Source organism: Cygnus atratus, chromosome Z (assembly GCF_013377495.2).
Source record: "Cygnus atratus isolate AKBS03 ecotype Queensland, Australia chromosome Z, CAtr_DNAZoo_HiC_assembly, whole genome shotgun sequence".
NCBI lineage: Eukaryota > Metazoa > Chordata > Aves > Anseriformes > Anatidae > Cygnus > Cygnus atratus.
Window position 1 is genome coordinate 6,392,021 of NC_066396.1, and position 13,628 is coordinate 6,405,648.

Genomic DNA, 13,628 nt, shown 5'->3' on the forward strand with positions numbered 1-13,628 from the left:
CACAGCCAAAATGTGATGGTGCTTGTAATCTGTTATGTCTTTGCCTGAAGTTGAAGGAAGAAAAGTTACACAGGAAAGAAAGGGAAAATGTTTCAGAATCTGTAGGTACCAATATATAACCATAGTTAAACTGTTTCATTTTCATGAGGTTTTACTTTGATTCATTTATCCATTTTTGATGCCAGTGAGGGAGAGCAAGAGTGGCTCCTTACTCTTTTCTCTCTGAAATTAAAAAGTAGTAAATTTTAAACCAATAAAACCAAATGTTGTTTTGTTCTCTTCGCCTTTTTATTTTTATTTATTTATTATTATTATTATTATTATTATTATTTTTTATTTATTTATTTTAATGTAGCTGATAGTCACCCTGAATAATGCACTGTCAGACAAGGTCAGCAAAGGCAACTGCAATATCAGGATTTTAGAAAAGGTCTAAGTAATTTTATGGTCGGTAATAACAGTTTTGCCATTACAGAAGCTAAAAAAAAATGTTGGAAAGTTCACCAAACCTCATGCTTCAGGAGCTGGTTGATCACCTGTGGGGTCAGGACAAAACTCAGTATTGCAGTGTGCACACCCATATATATTCACACAGTACTTTCAGAACTACTTACTAATAGTTTTTAATAGCTGATGATGCATTACCAGAGAAATACAGAGTCTTAATTTTGAGTTGATTAATATTTATACTCACCACGGGAAGTCTTCCCATGGTTTCTTGTTTTCATAGGAAGATGCAGTTAAGATGCAGTTGGATACTACAAGTACAAATACTATGTCATGCATATTTTACAACAGTGATTCAGATGCCTTTTTATATCTTAGTCCACCTGAGACAATTGACAATGAACTTTGCTTTGCTGGGTTCAGTTCCTCTTGTCCTCTGTACCGGGACAGCTGCTGACAAATTGTTCCCTTGCCTGCCTAAAAGATGTCCTGAATACCTCCTCAGTATACAGGATTGTGGATTAGAGGTCTCTATTCTGACTCTGCAGAGACCAGGACAAGTCTAACAGAGCTTTTTCACTTGATGCTGTGCCTTACCATTGAGGAGCACCATATTAGCAACAAATCACTTTGTTTTTGTGCTGTTGGCAGACTGGGTGTTAATAGAGCATTTCTTTCCTTAGAGATTGAATGAAATCTCAGAGCTGAGCTGAGAGGGAAGAGTCAAAGCTTAATCTGACCAAATGGCAAAGAAAAAGCTATTCAAGTGAGTCTGAGGCTTTGGCGGAATCTCTTATAACTGAAGATGTTCATCCCCATAAAGTGATCAAGTTTCCTGTAGTTTATGAAGGAAAACCCAGAATATAATGTTCTCATGTAATCAAATCTACAAAAAGTGCTTCCAACCATTTAAGGTTGATTAGATGACTCAAGATGGAAGATAGCTTAGACTTATTGCTCACACATAACTTCATTACTTCCTACAGCATTATGGGTATGAAACTGTTAGACCACAGTTATGACTACTTAGTACTGCGAGGATGAGAATAGTTGGAAGGGACCTATAAAAATCGTCAAAGCCCACTGCCTGACCACTTCAGGGCTAACCAAAAGTTAAAGCGTATTATTAAGGGTATTATCCAAATACAGGAAAGGCATATGGGCCCTGCCTATCCCTCTGAAACAGCTGATGGCCTTCCATCCCAGCACTCCAGTTGTAGGATTTGTTCCACCAGGTCTTATTAATTCCAATACCTCTGAGAAAGGACCAAAGCTTCCAGATCGTGAGCTTCTTGAATGCCTCAGGACAACTTTATGTTAATTTTACCAGCTTCCTACAGAATATCAAGACAAGTTCAATAGTGACATACTTATTCTTTCTGATCTCAGCCTCCTAGGGGAATGTTCACCTTTCCAGCCTGAGGAGCTTGGTCATTAGCTTACCCCATTTCACATATCATAACTAGATGCAAATGGAAGGAAAAGTTTGTTTGCTTTTTTCAGATATCAGACCAAAGTCAAAGCACAAGTATGACTGAAAAATGAAGGGAGGTAAATTACATTTATTGATAAAATCCCTCTTTTACTTATTCATTTATTTACTGATCTAAAGGTGAAGATTTTTAATTTTGGAAACTCCAGTGAGCAGTTATTGTTTCTCACTCTCCAGATACCTCTGGACAGATGTGTGTCTGACAGATGCACAGTATTGTAATTAACATAAAGGCAACTCAGTCATATTTAATAGCCTGTGATAAACAAGAACCTAATCTGGACCACCTAATCATCCCTTCTATCTTATTTCTATGTTGTTGTTGTTGGTGGTTTTTAATTTTATATATGACTTCCATGTTCACAGTAACTTCAAAACAAAACAAACAAACAAACAAGCACAAAATACCCGCTCATCATTCTTCACGTATATACATACATAGCACAGCAGATATTCAATAGAAAGTAAAATTTTTGCAGTAGGGGAAGCAGGGAGAAAATAGGAAAGAAAAAAAGCAATACAGATAGATCCTCTTCACATCATTTCACATACTCAAAGAAGGTGCTCAAGAGAGAGCACAAGGAGAGAAATGTAGCATAACAATCTGTATAGGAAGGAATGGAATAACAATAAAATGTCTGTTAAAGAACTGGGGGAGCCTCAGAACTCAAAAAGGACACTAAAACGACTGAGTAAGATACTATTTGTTCTTGTTATATTTCTTTAGAAGGTAAGGGGTATTTATTACATTGATGAGTCTGCAATATGCTTCTTTGGACTGATTCACTAGATTCACATTTTGCTGCCTGCAGAAAACAAACTTGCAGAAAAAAGACCTCCTGCCTACTCTGTTGTCCTGTGATATATCTGAGAATAAAATTAGCTGAAACATCATATGCATAATACCCTAGAAAGTGAAGCTGCTTTTTCTCAGTAAAAAACAGAGGTATTGCTGGATGGGATAGGTCAAAGAGATGGAAAGGATACTATACATCTGACTAAATGCAGTGGAGAATCAATGTCTGAATGAGACAACCCTGGTCCTCTTTATAGCCAGTAGAGAGAAACTGGGACAAGGAGAGTATCATTCCTCCCCTCCTAAAATCCATGTCTTCTCTCAAATAACTTTTTTTTTTTTTTTAGTAGATTCAACAATAGGTGTCAGCTATGTAGGTGTTTGTAGCTGGTTTAATCACATTTAAAGTACAATATATTTTATTTTCGTTGCTGAATAGCCCTGTTTTGTATATTTCTTCATCAAATACACATTCTCTCTCATTCTCTCTCTCTGTCCATCAACAGTATCTTTTTATACAATTGGGTGATTTCATCCAAATTTGACAGAAGAATAAAGGTTTCAAAGATGATTCTGTGATGTGCTGCTACAATGCTGTTTTGCTGGGAAAACATACAGCTTGAAAAGACACTGTTGTCATACTCCCCTTAGTGAAACCTTCAGATGCTCATACTTTATTAAACATCAGAGAATTCACATGGTGAAGGTAAGGGAGAGAGGAAGACAAAAAGCTGGAAGCAGGTATTTATTAGGTCTGGTAATCTCTGAACTAATAGTTCAAACATTGTGATTATCTTTCACCAGGGTTTAATGGATGAGTAGCCATACTGGTGTCTTTTAAAAGAAGCTGCCAAATTCATAACTGATATAGCAGTTTCAAAGTATCAATTTTTAGAAGGATTGGGCCATTTTTTAAATTTGCAATTGGTGTTTTCTCATCAGTATTGAAGCACTGATAGCAAGGACTACTTTTTAATACATATCATTTCTGTATAAAGAAAACTTAATTGCTCCAGGACCATCTATTTGTCGTGCTTTCACTGTAAATTGTGTATTTTTTGAATGCAGAAGCACAGAAAAGATCTTTTCACTTGAGAAAGAAAAGAAGAAAAAAAATCTAAGATATGGCATACAGTGTTTCCTGGGCTCTCATAGATGATCTTATTAAAAGGAAATGCAACATGAATAAAGCCCTTTGTTGTGTGTTCCTGTATAGAAGGCACTTATGTCTGTCATACGTCATCAGGTGAACTACCTCGCTCCTCAACTTGTACCTGAGAGTTTAAAGAACATATCCTATATGTTACATATTAAAATTGATTACATCAAAATGAAGATCCAGCTCAAAAGCTTAACAATTTTTTTTAAGACAGTTCAAGGGAAATGCTATAGTCTAAGTTGCAATCAAATCTCTCAGAGGGATTAGGCAGACACCATTTTAATTTATCCATTCCAGAATTCTATGCCAAGAGTGCTACAAAGATGAAAATAAAGAAACCGCTGACTGTGCATTTTTGTTGTTGGAGCTGCTGCGGCAGCAGTCTCAGAAAAAGGAGGGAACTGCTGTGCTGCCTCAATCCCACACACACTGAAAGCCCATAAGAAGCTGGATTCTCACATCCTTTTGCCAAATAACTGGATAGCAGCTGAAATCCACCAAGTGCAGCGTTGTATAAAGAAAAGAAGAAAAAGAGAAAGACAGAAAAAACAGCAGATGTTGAGAATGATGATTGTACTGCGGATTACTAGTGTGGGGGGTCTAAAGAATGGAGCTGGCTATTTTTGGAGTGCCTTGCAAGAAGTAAATAATGATGTAGCTGTTGTCGAAGAACTAAGTGGGGTACTATATTTGTAAATGCTTCCTCCTTCTTTGTAGACATAGATTGATTTTTGCAAATGCAATGTTAAAGATCAAATGGCAAAATATATTTGAAATCTATCTTTAATAAGTTCTGCTGAGATAAGCAGACAAAGGTGTCATTGTTTGATCCTGGCAATAGTTAAATATTAGGACTCTCACCTGCCATCAGCCATGATCCAATACAGGACTTTGTGATTTTTGTCATTCTTAGGTCCTTTGCAAAATGGGTGCAGTCTACTGCCATTTTGCTCAGATGATATATCACACTGACATGGCATTCATTTTGCACTTGCATTGTTGATGTAAATTTACAATTAAAATCAGGTCCATGGTCATTAGAGTGGCCAAAAACATTACAAAATTTATTATGGTTAATGGTAAGGTATTTGGAAGCTACTGAGACAGCTGGATTGTTATCTCTCTGTGGACTAGCCCTACTATGTTTAATTGAATGGTAAGCCTGTTGTTAAGGCGACACAAAATTGGTTATGCTGCTTATTCAATGCACCACAGTGACATTTTTCCACATGGGGAAACATGCAATTACAACAAAAAACACCATAATTAGCAACTTAAAGCAGGAAGAACAATTTGCATACAAATATATTGGCCTATGCCTGTCTAGATTTGAAGGCCACATTTAACAAATTACTTGCACATATCTGTAATTTACAATATGGAGGTAATGCCCTTGATTGTGTCCACCCATATTCCTGTAGCTGTTCACTTGATTGGATGATCCTCTGGAGATCTGAATTTCCATGTGATCCCATTGAAGTCAGGAATCTAGTTGTTGGTAAGGCTTTTCCCTTCTAAATAAATCAGCTGAACTTTTGCCAAGGAAACCATAAGGTTTATAGATAAAATTCCATGATCCTATAAATCTTTTAGTAATTAGGCAGGAATTAAATAACTATCATATATAAATATTTGCAAGTGTTATCTATCATTTCTTTTCTGTAATATTAGTTCCTGTTCTAGAATATTAAATTCTGGTATATTAAATTACATTCTTTACATGATGAGTTTCTTTAAAAAATATTCATTCACTACTGTTCCGTTCCTGCATCTCATATGAAATGCGTATATGCATGATATATATCTATCTGTGTCCTTACTTGCATACAGACATACATATATTTATTTATGTTTATGGATATAAACATAAAAATGTATTAAAAGAAAGCAAAACTAAAACAACAACAACAAAAAAACCACACCACTCAATAACTTAAAAAGTGCTGAGAGATTAAAATGACTTAAAATGAAACTTGCCAAAGTGCAAGCAGCTGCCACGAGTGTTCTGCTATAATTCATATATTTTATTGTTCTGTTTTGTTTTTTAGATAATTAGTTGGTGGCAAAGGAATAATCATGTTGCATGAAACACTGTGAGTTTAATTTCACAATGAAAGCTGTACACTGTATCTACTGTGAGTTAGAAGGACAAACAAAATCTGTTAAGGGGCCAGACTCAAATGGAATTTCATGTCCACAATACACTGTTTTATTTTTATTTATTCTTTCTACCAAATGTTTGTGTAAATTTTCGTGTTTTCAAAAGCAGCAATGTAAAATCTTTCCTTTGTTTATTTAAATGTAAATTTTAAAGCTCTGTCTAACATTGATGAGTGAAATAATCAGGCAATGAACTATAATTTTGAAGGAACTGCATTTCAGTGCAACTCATGATCAAGTAATAAATACTATTATTGCCTTCAGTGGGACTATTTGCCTAAGTATTAAAATTAAGTTCTTGCACACATTCCAGGTTCACCCTTTATTGTTCTGAAGGAAAGAATAGCATCCTGCTGATGGAAACATATTAGAAAGGAAATAAAGAAAAAAAAAAACAACACTGCTATTTACAAGTAATAATGCAAAAACAAAACGCACATTCACACACAAGAGAACCACAGGAGTCCTAGACGACAACAGTTAAGCTGAATTTTTACATTCCTTTCTTTTCCCATTTGTGGCTTTAACAGTAACTATAGCCTTTCTATCTTGATGTCACCATCATTTTAAATAACACCTATCAGCAGGCAGTTCATAGTGAGCTCCACAAGGAAAGTAGTTTCCAAGTTGCACTAAACCCCACCAGCTTCTGAAGTACATTTGTTTTGTTAAGTGGTGATGTATGCTCAGGCGATAGGGATCTCTCACCCAGGGAGGCAGCTTCAACAGACAGTTGTCGTGGTGTTATTTTCTATGGATGGCTTGCTTGTTCAAGTTAAAATGTCATGTCTCTGTAGTTTTAAGGGAGGGCAGGGGGCCCGTGTCTGACCAATGTGCTGCAGCAGGGTGGAAGTCTCATTTGCCTGAAGCTTGAGATGCATGCTGTTAACTCTTCAAATGTCACTGCAGCCTCTAAGAGGCAGGTAATTCCCGTGTATTTTCTGCATGCACTTTAGAGCAGAGCCATCTCTCTGCAGGTGTGTGGTTTCCTTAGGCTTTTTGCATCATGGCAGATGAACACTGGCTTAGAAACTGGTCAGTCCTTTTATCAGCTATAACTATTATCTTTATTTCATTCTTGAATATGAACAAGACGTTCACAAAAGTTTTTTTTTTTTTTAATTTTTATTTTTTTTTATCCTGCTTGATTCCAGTTCTGCTCGTAATAGCACTGAGACATAGCTTAATTTTATGCATAAATGTAAGTTCTGTTGAAGCAGGGCTGTCATCATTTGCAGGTCCAAAAATCATAAAATTGAGTCCCCAAACCAGTACCTCTTTTCAGAGATGTTTTGCTCAAATTGGTTGACACATCCAGTGTAAAGCCAAGCTGGTTTTCCTCTATCTGACAGGCAGTCAGTGCAGTGAAATGATCCACCACCAGCAGATCACCAGCTAGTGGTCTTTGTTACGTAGACTTTCCTGCATAATTCAATTAGATCTGCATCAAGAGAAAAGACAGCTGAACAGGAAGAATGGAAGATGAACCAGCCTTTTATTTTTTTATTTTATTTTTTTATAAACCAACCTGGGTGACTTGAAATACAACAAGAATATCTTATATATTTAGCAATGCACAGAGGTGTCTTCTTGGGTTTACCAAAGCACAGGAGCACAAATAGATTCAAATCTATTAGTTAGACAGCCAGGCTCTTTGGAAAGTCTCACTCTGACCTGCTTGTTTTAGATGCCCAGACACGTGCCATACCTTTCCTGAGACTCCAGAAGCACATAACCTGATGGAGGTCTACTGAAGTCCAGAGAATCAGGCTAATTCCTACCCAGACCAGAGACACCAGATTTTTATTTTAAAATGTTCCTGTTATAGTAAATCCCTATATAAAAATACTTGGATAACATTCCTTCCTTGAGTATTATAGAGCTCTTTCTATTAAAACAAATAATTGTTACATCTAACTGGTTTCAGCAGGGAAGAAAGGAGTAGGTGGTCTTATTAAGAATCCTTGTTTCACAAGAAAGGCATTTCTCATTGTCTTTACTGAGTGATATAAATCACCTTTGTGAAGGAATTGATGAAAGTATAAATCTTTCATAATATATTTTAATGTCCTGCTGGTAGTAATCTTTATTATAAAACAAAACAAACCAAAAATTTCATACAAACAGTAGACCTATTATTAAAAACATAGAATCCTTGCACTTTTGTGAACAAGAATTTGAAATGGTTCTTTGGTTCCCCATATCTTATACAGTAATAGAAAGTCACATTTTCTTTCTTTTTTTTTTCTTTTTTTTTTCTTTCTCTTTCTTTCTTTCTTTCTTTCTTTCTTTCTTTTTGCTTTTTAATTATCCAAACAGCAGGCTATCTTTTTGTCCCACACACTCATATCTCCAAATGAAGATGTTATACTGACTTTTCATTCAGTTGTGCCTGCCAAGCAATCCCATTAAAAAGGAAAAACAGCAGAAGCTTCCACAATCTTTTCAAACAGTTCTGTCTTGAAAAGTTGCATGTGTTTGAGTATTTTAGTTTCAGAAAATTTTCAGCTTGCACATAAAATTTTCACCAGAAACAAAGTACTGCCCTGACAAAGACTCCTGGAGGACTGTGATCTATAACTCTGTACTTTGAACAAATCTAGCAGGCTTGGACCACCAGTGATGCCCCATCTCTTATTTACTGCAACATTCACGTGAAAGGTGAGAGGTCTGATTTAAGACCTAGTATATTTATTTATATTTCCATCTGATTTAATTCAAGGCTATATATCTCATCTACTCAGTAAGTTGATTCTTCATTCTATTTTCTGGTTGAGCTGTGCCACAATGCCAAAAGCAAAGCCAGATTTGTTGGGCCAATAAGGCAAAACTTGTCCAGGTAACCTAATATTTAGGATACTTGAGTAGAAAGTCCTGGATTCTGAGTATTGCATGAGGGTTTATGTAATAAACCATTGGACAACCATTTCCTTGTCATTCTTCAGCACATGTAAAACTGAGAAGCTTTTAGGCTTATTTCTTGAGTACACAGCCAACAGGGAAAGGCTGAAGATAAAGAGGAGTCTTCATTCTCTTTCCTCAGTTTCCCCGAGGAATAGATATGGAGCACCTTGCCTGTTACAGCCAGAACCCCTGCCCTGCAAAAAATTACAGCCACAGGAAGAAGACATGATTTCCCCCACCTTTAATACAGTAACTTTACAAGCAGAATCCATGGAGTGAGATTTAAACCCAGTGATGTGATATGAAAATTGAGGATGACAGAGCACCTGTTGATTGTGCCAGGATGAGCAGAAAGAAGTGGCAAACTCTCTGTCCCCTAAGTTAGGCAGAGGTCAGCTCCATCTGCTCTGTCTCAGCAGTACCACTGTGCAAGTCCCTTTGTGCCAAAAGTATAATTCCCATCATCTCTCAGAGAGCATCCTAATTCCCAGGGTAGACATGACCTATTTTAGATGGGGAATGGGGAAGATGGGTGATATTTTGTCATGTCTTTGAAGTTTTGTCACCGAACAGCAAATAATTTAAACATTATGAAATAAGAGAACTAATGTTACTTAGTACTCTTAATCTATGGTTGGAATATTTACCTGGTAAAGGTAATTTACAATTCAGAAAGCCTGTTTATTATTTATTTATTTTTAACAGGCAAAATATTATTTGCTTTTCTGTCATACATAAGCATCTTATTTTAATTTATATACTTCATTTTTAATCTCTTATCTTGCCTGTTAATGATTATTTACTGCAAATTGAGCCAAAATACAAATAATTTGATATATACTACCTTATCTTTACCCCAAATTGCTGTATATGATACTGTTCCTACTTTTTGCTGCTCTCTCTTTTTTATTTATGTGACTGAAGAGCTTTTTTGTTATTTGTTTTAATATACTTTGAAAGGCCTAACTCAGCTTGGCTGTTGGCAATTCTTACATTATTTCTACACTTCATGACCTCTGAGGTGTACCTTTATTTGCTGATCAATCTTTTTTTTCTCTCGATTTCTCGTAGGCTTTATGCTTACTCTTAATGTCCTTTTTGAGGTGGCTATACATCCAAATACATTTGGAAACCTTTCCTGAAAGTTTTGTCCGCAGTTGCTTGATGTGCAAGTTTCAGATAACTTTTCACTGCTGACTTAAAGAGTTTGGAGGAATCTGTCACACTGCAAGCCCCTGAACTTTTTGTTTCCATTGACTTCACTTGCCTGTTCATGTAATTTGTCAAAGTTTTCTCTTTTAAAATTGAGTAACCCAGTTGAAGACCTGCTTTTGCTTATTTTCCATTTAATTTATATTCAATCAATTTATGACTGCTGACTTCAAGGATATCTCGGTATTAGTATTATTAGTATTATTTTCAGTAAGTACACAGGATTAGAGAAGGGTTTGGCAGGCTAGTTGAAGCAGGAGCAGTAATTCCAGCTGGGCATCTGGAAATCATTGTCATGTCTCTTGTGCCTGCACAGATCAGCATTACTTCACATGTTTGTCAAATGCTTATGTTTGTGGAAATCTTTGAAACTGTGCAAATGCCACACAGCATTGGTATGCACATGGTATCTGTGTATTTATGATACCACTGCTTGATTATAAACAGATACAGAAAATGATGACTTCAGGATGATCTGGATCTTCCAGTCATGATTTACAGTTACACTGTATACACATGCATTCAATACACAGAGAATAAATCAAATTTAAGGCAAAGTGACATAGGGTAAGTGTGCAAAAGAATTTGGAGGGGTTTAATCCCTGACCCTGCACTACGTAACATAGACTGCTTAGTCTTTTTGTTCAGGGTTTTCTATGGTTATGATTGCATTACCTGATATACTATCACCAGTATGGTGTGAAGAGGGAGTATGGTGTGAAGAGGGATGGACTGCAACTTGATATGCTCTCTTCTGTTATTGTTTTAAGACTGTATGTCCACATTGTCTCTACTGTCTATGAAGTCCATGCCAGCCACTAATCCAAGGCACACATGGCACACAGAGCTAACGTTTGGAGGACCATGTATCCACTGCCCTTGCAAGTAGTGAGCTTCAGATGGTGTTCTGCTGTGTGACCTCAGCTTTATTTGCTTTGAGAGGGAAACAGCTTTGCCCATATCAGCTGGGCATGTGGTCAGAGTGTGGTTCTGTAAGACCCGTCATACTGAAGCAAGGGAAATTCATGTGAAAAAGAATATCTACACCAAATTGCTAATGTAGATATACCCAATAAGCTTGCCTTCACAGTCCAATTAATTTGTAAGGCAGGATTAATACAGCTGCTGATGTTTTCAGTGTACATATATACAGCTGATCCAAACATCTGTTTTTTTTTTTTTTTTTTAATATTCCTTCCTGGGAAGGAATCAGAGATTTTTAAAGTGTACCATTCGTCTTGTCCTAAAAGAGATATTTGACAGAAGGCTGGTGAATTATGAGCAAAGTGAATATTTCTTATCGCTGATTGTGGAAAGAACCTAGAAAGACTGGTTCTGATGGTGATATCTACCCTGTGGGCATCTGGAATTACATAGAAGAGTCCAACTCTTCACTTTTGATTTCTTTTTTCATTTTACTTATAGTTTCATTTTCCTGCCATACTCATGTCCACTTATATCTCTAGCTCTAAGAAATACACTTATAGCTTCCTTTAAGTAACTATATGAACATAACACGTAACATCGAAACTTCCTCAGCAAATCATTTTTTTCAATCACCTTTGCTGTTTTCATGTCCATTGTTATCTCAGATACCCTTGTCAGCTTTTCTTTGCTGCCCATGTATTTAAAGGAATAACACCAAGAAACAGAATTGCCAATACAGAAATCCATATAAATAAATAAACAGATAAAACCCACACACCTTTGTTGTATCAGCCTTAGCAGATTCCTATAGGTACTGCCGGCTTGACTTTCTAAGGCTCGTGTTCCAGTTCAGCCTGTTTTTAGATCTGGGTTCAACAGTCCGTAAGCCGGTTGGGAAGAAAGACTCACCCTGCAGTTGCAAGACTGCTGCCTACTGGCTGCCCCAGATTGATTTTTGCATGCCAAAACCCAAAAGTAGTAGTCTATGCCTTGCCACAGGAAAGTAGAAGAATCACTTCCTTACTTGCAAAGCAAAAAGGATTTTTCTTTTTCTCACAAAAGAATAGACTGAAAGTCTGATGTCTGGTCCCTGTTGACATTTAATGCAGTTTTGGTCTTCAGGAAGCCTGCATAGCATCGGGTCTGTTACTATGTCACCTTGCATCTTTTTAACTTTTACTGTTTTTATAGCATTAAGCGACACCACAAGTAAAGTTTTACCACCTTTAGGATACTTGAAAAATGAGAAACCTTGTAAGAAACTGGAATGAAAAAACTTCACAAATTTTTATTATTATTATTATTTTTTCTCCCACTGCAGATCATTTCTCTTCTGGACAACATTTGGAGGCAGGGGGTGAAAATAAAATTTTATTTTGCAGAAATCAGCCTTTAAGTGTGGAGTGTTGTTTGGGTGTTGTCTCCAAGTTCTCACTGCTTTACCTGCCCAGGAAAAGGAAGGAAAACAATTTTAATTTATCCAGAAGCAATCATGGAATTGATGTCAGTCAAGCACCAACGCAATAGAGAAGGTATTGTAACACCGGTGATGTGACAGGCCTCCTCTAAAATAATTTTATCTGCCAGAAAAGAGGCAGAAGTTTAAAAAACAGTACATTCTTGTATCCCAACAAGCAGGGGCAGAGTGGGAGCAGAACTGAGGTTGGAAGACTAGAATAAGTCCAATCTAAAAGGCCCACCAGAACTAGTTTTTGTAAACTCAAACAAGATTAAAAAGAAATATATATATATATATATATTTATATATATATAATTAGGTTAAAATGAATATATCAGGTAGAGTTTTTAGTTGGGTGAGATTGTCTATTCATTGCCTTCTTTGCAAAATAAATAAATAAATAAATAAATAAAAATGTATGCATCAAAAGAATATGGAAAATTCTCTTGGGAGGGACAAAATAAAATTTCAATTTCTCAGCTCACTCTTCACCTCATGCATCATATTTTCATAAACATTATGACTTCAGTGCAACAGTAGGGATATTTACCACTGAATGAAGAAGGAACAGCACTTTCTGTTCCCTTTCTCTAAGATTCCTTCCCATTCATTTTTCTCCTTTTTGTGTTTGTGTTTTTCTTCCCAAACCTGACTTTGAGATCTACTGTACCACACGGTTATCAGCATGACGAGAGGAGACAGGCTGTCTAGCTCTGCTTGGTCTTAAAAAGACTGGTAAAGAAAAAGAGCCTGACTTGAAAAGCCAGATGACATCCCAGACCCGGGAAGTGAGCCAGGGTCCAGAGCAACATCTGCTGTGGCAAGGCTGCCAGCCCAAAGCATTCGTCTGTGACTGACCAGTTGCCTTGGATCCTGAGAACATCAATGATGCTTTATTTCCTCTACCTTTACCATCTCCTCTTTTTTCCCTCTTCTGTCTGGTGTTTTGAAAAAGGCAAAGAAAATAAGTACACTTCACAACTCAAAATTGCATGAGAAGACCAACCTTTTCCTCTTCACCAAGAAAGAGTATTTGACAAAATATGACACTAATCCCATGCTTTAGTCTAAG